Source organism: Equus asinus, unplaced genomic scaffold, assembly GCF_041296235.1.
Source record: "Equus asinus isolate D_3611 breed Donkey unplaced genomic scaffold, EquAss-T2T_v2 contig_2, whole genome shotgun sequence".
NCBI lineage: Eukaryota > Metazoa > Chordata > Mammalia > Perissodactyla > Equidae > Equus > Equus asinus.
This window is the reverse complement of record NW_027224849.1, coordinates 189,367-202,459: the sequence shown is the minus strand read 5'-3', so window position 1 is coordinate 202,459 and position 13,093 is coordinate 189,367. Positions and strand designations below refer to the sequence as shown.

At 39.8% G+C, this 13,093-nt stretch overlaps 1 pseudogene; it reads left to right on the top strand.

Annotated features, from left to right (window-relative positions):
- LOC139043313 (sodium/hydrogen exchanger 9B2-like) overlaps positions 1–8,650 on the top strand; it is a 52,073-nt pseudogene extending 43,423 nt beyond the window's left edge.
- Positions 8,651–13,093: the final 4,443 nt, after the last annotated feature.

The window sequence follows — 13,093 nt, the reverse complement described above, 5'->3', positions numbered from 1 at the left end:
TTTCTTATTGATTGGATATTGCTCCTTATTCTGTTACACATGGTACAGATATTTTCCCCTGGTTTGTCACCTATCCTTTTTTATGGTTTCTTTTGCCACAAAATATTTTCGTTTTATTCTAGTCAATTATGTCAATCTTTTCCAAGGGTTTTTGTATTGTGTGTCATAAAGTTAGTACTTATATCAATTAGGGTCTTAGAAGGAATGAGAAACCATATAGTAACTGGAATAGGGAAAGCTTATTATTAACCATACTAGGGATTGTCTTGTAAGATGTAAAGAGGCCCCTAAAGAATATAGGAATAGCAGCTATAAACCCCTAGGGCTGAGATGCAGCATCCGCTTCCACCTCCCCACCCCACCCCACCTACTTCGGCACCCAGGGCTGAGAATCCAAGCCTTGTTAGAGCCTTGGTTCACTGGATGGCAGAGAAGTCACCATGGTACCCTGCCTGCAGAAGTTGCTGGAAATCTACCCTCTAAAGGTGTATGGGGTGGTATGTTGCCCAGGGCAGTTGGCTATGAAATCACCCGAGGAGGAGGCTGGGGGCAGCTGCTGACCGCTGAGTGCTGCTGGCCGCCATACACCCTAGGAGCCTGGCTCTGGAGAAGCCACCCGGGCTGCAGGACCCGGTGCGGAAGCATCCTGCTAGGAGGAGCCACCGAACCAGACGAGCGCCTTCCTCTTGGAGTAGCTCTTGGGCGCCCTCTAGTGGCAAAATTTAATATGGTCCAGCTAGCAAAGGGGAAAGACTTAAAAGGGTCCAGCTCCATCTTCTTTTTTTTTTTTTTTTGAGATTTTATTTTTCCCAAGCCCCCCGGTACATAGTTGTGTGTTTTTAGTTGTGGGTCCTTCCAGTTGTGGCATGCGGGATGCCACCCCAGCATGGCTTGTTGAGCAGCGCCACGTCCACATCCAGAAATCGAACTGGCGAAACCCGCGGCCGCCAAAGCAGAGCGCGCGAACTTAACTACTCGGCCACTGGGCCAGCCCCTGGCTCCATCTTCTGCAGAGCAACAATTGAAAGGAGGATTTGGAGCCGAGGGGCAGTAAGTTAATAACTGGCACAGCACTTCACTATACCGGAATTTTATTTTTGTGCATGATTTGAGATAGTCATAAACAGTATTCTTTTATAATAAAATAAAATTGGAAACAACTTAAAGGTCTATTAATAAAGAAATGGTTGAATAAACTATGGTACTTCCATATCATACATTATTATGCAGCAATAAGGTGCATTTCTAGATATATGTATAAATATTACAAGATCTTTTAATCATATTGTTGAGTGAAAATTAACTATAAAGTAATACTAAGTATTATGGACACACACATCATGTATTCAGAAGTCGAAGTCCTCCTGAGATGACTTGATGAGATTCTTTATAGTTAACATCCTTTTGCAAACCAACACCAACGCACCTTATGTAATACCTTAACTGTTAGAAGTATCTTTATGCAATTTTTTGCTGTATTCTAGCTACCTTCTTATTTATAGATGCCACATAGATAAAGCCTATCTCAGGTCAAATTGACTCAGATTTCAAATTAGTAAAATTCTTAGATCTTCTAACTTCACATAATAAAAATCCCTGTATGTGTATGTGTGTTTCTTTTAGGCAGAGGTTGAAAAGATTATTGCAGTGGCCTGGGATATCTTCCAGCCCCTTCTCTTTGGACTGATTGGAGCAGAGGTATCTATTGCATCTCTCAGACCAGAAACTGTGGGTGAGAATTTCAAAGTAGTGTTTTTGCTAAAATCAACTTTTTATATTCAGTTGTAGTATCTGTAGTAGGTTTATATTTGGTGGTTCCCATTGTCACAATTATATAAAAAGTTAATACTGATCTTTTAAGCAGTTGGTTAGAAAAGAATGTTTGTCAATCTAAGACAGTAAATTTTATGCCTTAAATATTGTTGCTTGTAAAGAAAAGTGTCGCTCTTAACTACTATCAAGAAAATGCAGGCCTTAAAATTTTTTTCCAACGATAAGAATGTTCATCTAGGCTTGTCCTGATCAAGGGCCAGAATTTTAAAGATAATTAGGCAGTTCTATAATATGTATCCATGGGATAGAAATGTTTGTTCATTCATTCTTTTATTCATTCATACATTCAAAAGCCATCATATTAAAACTGTTGACTTTTAGTACCATACTCAAAAATTAATTTGTACACGTATACAGATGGTCCCCGACTGACGATGGTTTGACTTAGGATTTTTTGACTTTACCATGGTATGAAAGTGATATGCAGTCATTAGAAACCATACTTCGAATTTTGAATTTTGATCTTTTCCCCGGCTAGCGATATGCCATATGATCCTTTCTCGAGATGCTGGGCAGCCGCCAGTGAGCTGCAGCTCTAGTCACCACAGGATCATGAGGGCAAACGACCCATACACTTCTACCCTTTCTGTTTCTCAGTTTCAGTAAGTATTCAAGAAATTACATAAGATAGTGAACATTTTATTATCAAATAGGCTTTGTATTGGATGATTGCCTAACTGTAGGCTAATGTAAGTGTTCCTAGTACATTTAAGGTAGGCTAGGCTAAGGTATGATATTTGGTAGGTTAGGTGTATTAAATGCATTTTTTTCTTTTTCTTTCTTTCTTTCTTTCTTTTGGTGAGGAAGATTGGCCCTGAGCTAACATCTGTTGCCAATCTTCCTCTTTTTGCTTGAGGAAGATTGTCGCTGAGCTAACACCTGTGCCAGTCTTCTTCTAATTTGTATGTGGGATACCGCCACGGCATGACTTGAGAGCGGTGCTAGGTCCACACCTGGGATCCAAGCCTGGGAACCCTGGGCTGCTGAAGCGGCAGGTGCGAACTTAACCACTATGCCACCAGGCCAGCCCAAAGTGTATTTTTGACTTACAATATTTTGACTTAAAGTTGACTTTCAACTTATGATTGGTTTATCAGGATGTAACCCCATCGTACATCAAGAAAGACCTGTACTCATTATTTCCTTCTTTTCTTGCATCACAGTATTATTCCGTCCATACTAGGGATCCCATCCCTGCCACCTCCTTCTAGATCTCACACAGAGTCTCCCCTTTTTCTGACACATCTTCAGATATCCTTGTCACAGCTTTCTCTTCTGCAGAATTGAAACAGATTTTAATCTCTCCTATCTTAAAATAGTATCTTTCTATTCTGACGCATGTGACAACATAGATGAACCTGAGGACATTACACTGGGTAAGATAAGCCAGTTACAGAAAGACAAATCCCGCATGATCCCACTCCTGTGAGGCATCCAGAGGAGTCAAATTCATAAGGACAGAAAGGAGAGCGGTGGCTGCCAGGGTTTAGGCGGGGAAATGGGGACTTGCTGTTTAATGGGTGTAGAGTTTCAGCTTTGCAAGATGAAAATGTTCTGGAGATTGGTTGCACAAAAATGTGAGTGTTTAACTTAATGCTGCTGAACTGTACACTTAAAAATTGTTAAGATGGTAAATTTTACGTGTATTTTACCACAGTCAAAATTTGAATAAATATATATACATATATATATATATATCCCTTCTTCATTTCACTTCCCCCCTCACCTACCACTCTCTCTCTCTCTTCCTCTTTTCAAACTTTTCTAAAGAGGTAACTGTGTCCCCCTTTTCCATTTCAACTCTCATGCCCTCCCTCAGAACATTTCAGCCCAGCTTCTGCCCCATTCCACAACCAGCCCCGCCCTCACCACGGTCGTATTGCTGGATACACGAAATACGTGTTAGTCTTGACTTGACTTGATCTCTCAGCAGCATTGGACGCTATTGACCTCTTTACAACACTTTTTACGTTGAATTTTTACATTTTCCAGTGCCCTCTGAGTCTTCCTTTACACTATATATGGCTTAAGTGCTGCTCTTCCTCCAAGTTCTTTCAAAAGATTTCTACACTTCACGCTGGGTATCATTTCTCTGAGCTCAGCTACACTCAGTGGCTTCGATTATAAACTATGTAATTGCAAAATCTTTATCTCGAATTCAACATAGCCAGTTGCTGCTTGGACATCACCACTTGTAAATCCCACAAAACTTGAGGCTCAGTGTGTCCAAGGCTTCCTCATCATCCTCCCCAGACTGCTCCCTCCTGGGAATGGGATCGTCCCTTTTGTATCTTGTACTTAAGGCAACAAATACTTTTGAAAATCTACCACGCTGGGAAAAATACCCTCCAATAAAGAGCCACAGAACCTTTTCATAAAGAAACCATGTTGCAGATTCACAATAGAGCATCAAGCAATGTCTGTCTGGTGTTTTACCAGCCTCTTGAACTTGAGAAAGTTATTTATCCTTTCTGATCTTCATTTTTTTTCAACTGTAAAGTGAGAATAATTACTCCACAGGTTGTAAAGACTAAGTAAAGAGATGCATTTAAAGCTTAATACAGAACCTAGCACAGAGCAAGCACTCAACAAATGTTACTTTTTCAAAAACCACCCTATTACCTAGTACTCACCTTAGCTTTGCCTTTCTCAGGTCCGGTAGCTTGCCTTGCCCTAGTCACAATCTCTTATTTTGCAAATCAGAATGAACTTACCTTTATCAGCAAAGGATTCTGAAGGACTGAACGAAGTAGCTGTACACATCAGCCAGGGTGATGGGCAGTCAGTGCACACACCAGTATGGGGAAACAGGTGTAGAAGCCAGTGTCTATTCTGACTGGTCAGTGCCCAGCCAGCTCTCTTCTGACTGCCTGATTGCCTCCATACTTGCTGATAAATATTTTGAATATCACCTCTGGTCTTATCCTCTGTAAAGAATTCTCAACCACTTTGATGAAAATATTAAGTTTTTTCTCTTCTGCGCCCTCTTACCGGTATATTTACACTGCACTCACCTTTTGGTTCTTTATGTTTCTGTCTTCCTCTGACTTTGGAGTTCATGGAGGCAAAGTCTGTACGTTATGCGTGTTTGGGTATCAGAACCTAGTCCAAATTCTGTTATGCGTAGTTATAGTTTAATAAATTCTTGTTAAATAAACACATGGGAAAAAGTGTGGTTCTTGCTATAAAGCATAAGATAAATAACATTCAAATCTCCTTTGTGGAAATTCAAATATATTTAGTTAATTTCTGGCTTTAATTTAGGGCAAATACCTTCTTTTAAACAAATGGTCTGATTGATCCTTAATATTGATGTTTTGACAAATTATGCCTAATCATTTTTGTCTTTTTAATTTTTTAATGTTTTTAGATTATTTCTGTTGATAGAATTTTGAATCAATAATCAGGAGATTCCATTTCTTCCCCAGTATTTCGTTATGTCTAAAAATTGAGTATTTCTTACAGGCCTTTGTGTTGCCACCCTGGGTATTGCAGTACTGATACGAATTTTGACTACATTTCTGATGGTGTGTTTTGCTGGTTTTAACATAAAGGAAAAGATATTTATTTCATTTGCATGGCTTCCAAAGGCCACAGTCCAGGTAATGATGGATCTTAACTCCTATTTCAATATGATCCCTTAAAATTTTGAATAAGAGGGCTTGTCCAAATTTGGTGAACAAAAGTAACAAGTTTGATTTATGAAAAGAATTTTTACTAATCTACTCTAAAAGTTTTATTTTTGGTATGCTGATTCCTTTAATATGATGGCTCATTTAAATTTCTTTAGATCTCCAGGGTACAACTGAAAATCCAATAAATCCCTATGTTACTAGAAAGCAGTAGTAGAGGGAGGGAAGAGTTTGAATTTTCATCAGTCAGAGCTCTCTGAATCACCTAGAGATTTTTCGTTTTGATGTCTTCTAAGAAGAGAGTGAAACAGAAATAGCGCGGCCCATGTTAGTGTTTGGAAATACTTCACTGTCAATATGATTGATGATCAGTTATGCTCAACCTCGGTCTTTATATATAATGGAGAAAGATTTATTGAGAAACAACTCAGAAAATGCTTTATTGATTTCCTAGATTATTAGTTAATATTAAATTTTTCAAACTAGCTGTACTTCCTGTCAGTTGTCTCAATCACATGACCCAAAATTTGTGCACTCTAACAAGGCACTAACAGGTGCTTGAAATTATTGACCATGCATTTGGTAGAATACCTATAATTGCTAATTAAATTAGAACTGTATAGATTATCATTTGTTGCAAATAGCCCTGATTGTATTGTATATTTTCAGACTAATTATAGCAAACAAGATCTAACTGTTGCATCCTTGATTATTTTGCAATTATTTAAATATGTAAATTTCTATTTCATGAGATGAAAATCAGATATTTTTAATTTAGGAAACTTTGAGGGTTGTGTATGCTCTGTAACTATATGCCAGATTTGGTGTGGCTATAGGTTTGGGCATTATCCCAGAGAAGTTTTTTTTTCATCAGACTTTGAAAGATGTCTGGGACATAATGGCTAAGAATACTGTGAGGTTTATATGGTACAATAAGTGGAATAGTTTCTCCCTCAGTGTCTCCAGCTTCTACACTACTTCTGGTAACTTTATTAGGTAACTATCAAAATAATTACTCTAGTAGCTTTGGTTTGAAAGATTTGTTTCTAAAGGTTAAAATTTGAAAGACAGCACTTTCCTGCTGTCAAAGCAAATTTATAATAAGGAGAAATTATCTTGGATGTGGTGAATAATGTATGTACTGTGAAGCAAGTATTGTATGGAATTTTCTTTTTTCTTCTTTTGCCACTGCCTAAGAAACAAGACTTTCTTGTATGTTTTTTTCCATATTAGTGTTCTTCAAACTTTTTGGTCCATGACCTGCTGTAAGAAATATATTTTAAATCACAATATATTTTAAATCAGCATACCTACAAACCTCAAAACATACACACACAACGGAGAACTGAAAGAGAAATATACATTGTAATGAGTGCAGTTCTTGCCAAGAATTCTTGAAATGTTGAATTAGTTATGGTACAAGGAACCTGAAATAACAAAGAGCCCTCACATACAGGGACTAAGTGAGATAGATTTTTCCTTCTCTCCCACCAGCAGTCCAGCATGGACACTCCAGAGCTGGCAGGGTGACACTGTCCTCAGCATGTGCCTTCCATCAGTTCACCATTTCTCATCAGGGGGAAGGGGAAAAAGAATGATGTGCAAGTGTCCATTTCTCTTCAGGGAACAATCCAAAAGTAGCATTTATCACTTCTGCTCACCTCTCAGTGGCCAGAACTTAGATATATAGCTTCATCTAGTTGCAAAGAAGGATGAAAAAAAGTCTTGGTTTGGACAGCAATGTGACCAGCTAACACTCAGGAGTTCTAGTTTAGAAGGGAAAAGGGGCATTCAGATATTTGTGGGCAATTAGTAGTCTCTGCCATTGTGTCTCATCCACACCAGCATTCTCTCTTCTGATTCATTGTCCTAGAGGACAACATTGTTGTGTTTTGTGGAATAAGGGAATAACCAGATTGATTAATATATTATTTTCCCAAGTGCACTAATATGGCATTTTGCCTCTAAAAGAAAATGAAGGTTTTCATAATACTTCCCAGTAGACAAATTTTAAATAAAACATTTCACCAAGACCTAAGGCAAAGAGTTCACCAAATACCTAATAAGATTACCTTCAAGTTTTGACAGTGCCTACCACTTTCAGGTTTCTTTATGTTTAACAATTAGTTTAGCTCTATAGCAATACATATTCTTATGTTTTTTCATTTAAAACTTTGCCATCTTCCAGTAAGTATCACTAAACTTTTTTTAAAAGATTGGTATCTGAGCTAACATCTGCTGCCAATCTTCTTTTTTCTTCTTCTTCTTCTCCCCAAAGCCCCTCAGTACACAGTTGTGCATTCTAGTTGTGAGTGCCTCTGGTTGCGCTATGTGGGACGCCGCCTCAGCATGGCCTGATGAGCGGTACCATGTCCACCCCCAAACTAGCAAAACTCTCAGCCGCTGAAGTGGAATATGCAAACTTAACCACTCGGCCACAGGGCTCACTGCACTTTTTCATCTTGTTCTTTTTTAATTCCAGATTCCTGAAGATAAAAGAGTGAGATGACCAGTGACTTTCTTTACTCATAAGGAATTTAGTATACAGAATCGTCTTATAGTCAATTATATCATGAGGCTGTATTTACCTTGTGTTTTGAAATATATTTGCCTGATATTTTTGTAACCCTGCCTTCTGCAACTAAGTACATATGAATCACCATCCCTTCCCCATGCCAGGGCAGGAGAATTTTCAGAATACCAAAACCAATTGCAGTACACTTTGAAAGAAAGAACTTTCTTAGTTGAACAAAAGAACAAGCAGTTTGTTTTTGCAAATGATAAAATAATTCACCTTTTTTCTATGTGCCTGTCTTATATGCCTGTGTCCAACTTTACCATTAAACTTTTACAGGCTGCAATAGGATCCGTGGCCTTGGACACAGCAAGGTCACATGGAGAGAAACAATTAGAAGAATATGGAATGGATGTGTTGACAGTGGCATTTTTGTCCATCCTCATCACAGCCCCAATTGGAAGTCTCCTCATTGGTTTGCTGGGCCCCAGGCTTCTCCAGAAAGCTGCACATCAAAATAATGATGGAGAAGTTCGAGGAGAGCCCTCTGAAGAAGTTTAGAGGTGAAAAGAGAGAATGCTAAATATATGATTAGAAAGCTGTACCAGAGGCTGCTTTTATCAAGATAGATATTGAAATATATAATATTTAAGCTTAAAATGTAACAGAACTTAAAGTGTGGTTATTTCTTTAAACAGCATTTTCAGCCATTACCCTTTCCATGTAGGTGGTAATGTTCTACATTTCTAGCCTGATTTCTCTATCTTCTTCTTTTTGCTTCAAACACTCCATCATTATCTTAATCTGTGTGGGGAGAAATACTCTTTAATGTACTACCACGATATCAGATTAACAGGGGAAAGACCGAGTTCGGTGTGGCGTTCTGCTGGCCAACAGCTCGCTCTGAGTGACTGTTGCCGCCACAGTTTTATGATGCGTGGCCACCTAGCCTCTCATGCCTTGAGTTGTTTTTGGATCCTCTTTTCTTTTTAAATACATTGTAATCTCTCATCAGTTTCTCCCCTCGCTTTCCCTGTTAATCTGCCTCTTCTCCATTTCTGCCCCTCTTACTACCTTTCTGTGAAGTATTGTAACTGATTGGCCCCACCAAAATTTTTATGTACACAAAGTATCTTCATTGGCTCTTCCTCTTGCACCTATTTGGATGACAAAAGCCCTCATTCAACTTCCTGCCTGGCTCCACAGAGTCCCCCACTTCAGTGGCCCCTCTGAGTTTGCCTCCCGCTAAGACGTGCCCTGGTCTAGCCCTTTCTTAGTTGTTTCTTGTGACCCACGTCTTCAGGCTCTTCCTGTTCTCTAGGTGACAGAGAGCCAATTTTCAAATCTATGCCACTCTCAAGAATATCATATTAATCAGGGTAAGTTAAGCTGCTATAATGAAGAAACAAGAAATACAGTACTTAAAAGAAAATGGAAATTTATTTACCTCTCATGAAACTGGCTGCCTGGTCGATGCTGACAGGGTTACTCTGCTCATGAGGTCTACTGAGATTTGTGTCCTTTTTTTTTTCGGAGGAAGATTAGCTAACATCTGCTGCCAATCCTACTCTTTTTGCTGAGGAAGGCTGGCCCTGAGCTAACATCTGTGCCCATCTTCCTCTACTTTATATGTGGGACGCCTGCCACAGCATGGCTTGCCAAGTGGTGCCATGTCCGCACCCAGGATCCGAACCAGCGAACCCTGGGGCCGCCAAAGTGGAATGTGCGAACTTAACCGCTGCGTCACCAGGCCAGCCCCGATTTGTGTCCTTCTGTCTTGATGTTCCGCCACGCCCTAGCTTAGGACACAGGTTGGAAGTAGATCTCTCCCATGTCTCCTTTCTAGCCTTCAGGAAGAAGGAAAAAAGAAAGTCCAAGGCAAGCAATTTATTTTTAAGAAAGTTGTGAGGAAGTTAGACACATCTCTTCTCTTACCTTCTATTGGTGATAACCACACCCAGCTATGAGGAAGCTGAGAAGTGTCTGTCAATAAACATTCACATTCCTATGAAGATGGAAAGATCAGATTTGGGAGTCAGAGGTACCATTGTATTGGGTGTTACCATCACTTAGTAGCATGTTCTTGCATGTTAACAAGGGCTTTCTAAAGATAGTACCTTTGACCAAAAAACTGACTTCTGTGGCAGGAATTTCAGACGTTGTGACATGACAACAGAGATGATATTAGAAGAAAGGCTTATCTGCATAGGTCATATTTTATCCCACTTATTCAACAGACCATCTTGGCTTTTGTGTATCACCCGTAAGTTTCTCTTTAGTCTAGGTCAACTCCTGCCTAGTTGCTAGAATAATCATGTTTAAATACAGTTTACACCTTTTATCATGCTGTATACCTGAAGCGTTTATTACTTATCACTTCCCATCTAAACTCTTTAATCTAGAATTTGAAGTTGAAGCTAATCTTGAAGGAGATATTAAATACGTATTAAATGAATGAATTAGAATCTTCTGATCCCACCAAGCTGATCTGCATATAGCCTGTCCACTCCTCTCGTCATTAGACTACCATTCCAGCCACTGCCACCATGACTTTCACCCCTGTCCAAAACTAGCTTAATTCTTATTAAGCTAACACAATATGAAGCCTTAACAGGCTTAATTTTTATGTCAGCCTGACACTGGTTACTCCATGGTAATATATTCCCTTAGTGTTTGTGCTGTCAGTTTGGACTGGGTTAATTCATGCCAAAGTTCAGACAGATGTTTCAAACTGCACTTCGTTGGTTAGGTGCCCCTTGGTGGTACCATAAACCGAATGCTCGTCTGGTCCTCCACTTTCACAGACTCTGAAACTAGATCCATTCAACAAATACTTACTAAAGGGCTTTGGTGACCCAGGCACATTATTAAGACTAATATTGTTCGTGTCCTTAAGGATCTGACAGTCTGATAGAAGAGAGAGACAATTAAACAAGAGATTGAAGAATGGTGTGATAAGTGCTGTGAGGCAAGAAGTACAGGAGTGCTAGGGAGCTCGCAGCAGGAGCCCCCAGCTAATCCAGGGGGTGGCCTCGGCTGGGACATGGGGGACGATGAGGACCTGGACAGCAAAGGGCACGTGAGACCGAAGGGCGCAGCAGTTAGCGCTCGTTCCCACCTTCACCAGTAGTTTAAGTACCAGGCTTTGAATACTTACTAACTTATACAAAGTACAGTTAGTATAAGTAAATGAGAATGTTATTATAAATATCCAAGTCCCCAAAGAAGTATCAGAAATGGAACTTCAGTGTGAAGAAATAGTTGAAGAGCCCACTAAGCCCCTGCCGATAGCGTGTTCCATTTTGCACAGCAGGCAGCAAGCTCTTTCCTCCCTCTCCTCGGTGGATGGCCACTGTCTAAATCTCTGTGACTCTGTCCAGTACTGGCCTCTGCAGGGCTCACCGTGTGAAGTCTCAGGTTCATCACCACATCCTAAGTCACAGCTCTTGACTTGGTTGGTGAACTCAGAGTTAACTTGATACAGAGTGTTGACTCCCACCAAGCTAATTTACTCCACCCCAACCACAGATAGAAAGGGTTACTTTAACCTCTGGGTGCCTGAAAGAAGGCTGTATGTACCCTACACACACTTCTGTCAGAGGACTTAGAACCTTTTTTCAGTTTTTTTTTTTTTTTTACAGGTTTGTCTCCTATTAAATCAGCCCCTTAGGGGTGGGAGCCTTGCCTTGGTCATCTTTGAATCCTCAGCACTTTGCACAGGGCATGGAACACAGTAGGCATTTAATAAATGTTTGTTGACCAAATCAGGAGATCCTCTTCCAGTATCAGAAAACTCCTTGCCACTTAAGAGTTCAGATCTTAGACTGCTTCATCTGTCTCAGTCAGCGCGGGCTACTACAGCAAAACACCATAGACGGAGGGGCTTAAACAGCAGACGTTGACTTTCTCACAGTTCTAGACACTTGAAGTCCAACAGGAGGGTGCCAGCACGATTAAGCTCTGATGAGGGCTCTCTTCCTGGCTTGCCGATAGCCTCCTCTCCCTGTGTCCTCACATGGTGGGGAAATAGAGGGGTTTGGGGCAGAGTGTGCAGCCTCTCTGGTCTCTTCTTATAAGACACTAATCCCATCATGAGAGCCCCACCCTCAAGACTCGTCTAAACCTAGTCACCTCCCAAAGGCCCTACCTCTAAATACCATCACACTGGAGGTTAGAATTTGCTGCGACACAATTCAGTCCACAGCAGGGGTGTCAGAGTTCCAAGGATGGTGCTAGATAAACAGAATAAATTCTTGTTCTTCAGTGCCCTTTTCTCCTAGGGCTGGTGTCATCCATCTTCCCTCTGAGAAGCTCTTTTTTTTTTTAAGCAGACTAAGTTTCAGCTCTTTAAGTATTAACTCCAAATAACCCTGATGAGATTTGAGTGTCCTCAAAATTTCCTCAGCCATAGATTTGCAAATGATCTCATCCATTACATTCTTTAAAAATAATATTATTTTTTTCTGATTACAAAATAATATATTTCCATTGCAGAAAATTTAGAACACAGAAAAGTGCAAAGAAGAAAACTGAAACTACTCTTAATGTAAACACCCATTTTATGATTCTTTTAAATTTTGCTCCTACAGTTTTGGGAGGTGTCTTATTTTCAGAAAGATATATCATCCACTGAATTAGTTGGGTGAAAGGTAACATAAATACTTTATATTTGAGTTCCGTGAAGATATATAGATTGAAGAATTTTTGTTGTCTATAATGAATGCTAAGCTTTCCAAAAAAATCATTTATTCACCTGGTAATATTCAAATATTCACTTTGCAATGAATAAAACAGACAAATCCCTGCCTTCATGGAGCTTATGTTTTAAAATCCATTCATTCACTCACTCGAAATATTCTCATAACATGCCTACTATGTGCCAGGCATTATGGTTGCTGGGGAATACAGTGATGAACATGATAGTCAAGGGCTCTGTTTGGTGGAACTTGTATTCTAGTTGGGAGATTGACCCTGTGGGGAATACAAATATGAATGAGACATGATACTTGCCTCCAAGAACCTTACAAGAAAATAAAATATGTACAAATAGCTGTAATCCAAAGGAAGGATTCAGAGTCTGAGTGAGGGGAACTTCTTAAAGGAGATGACACTT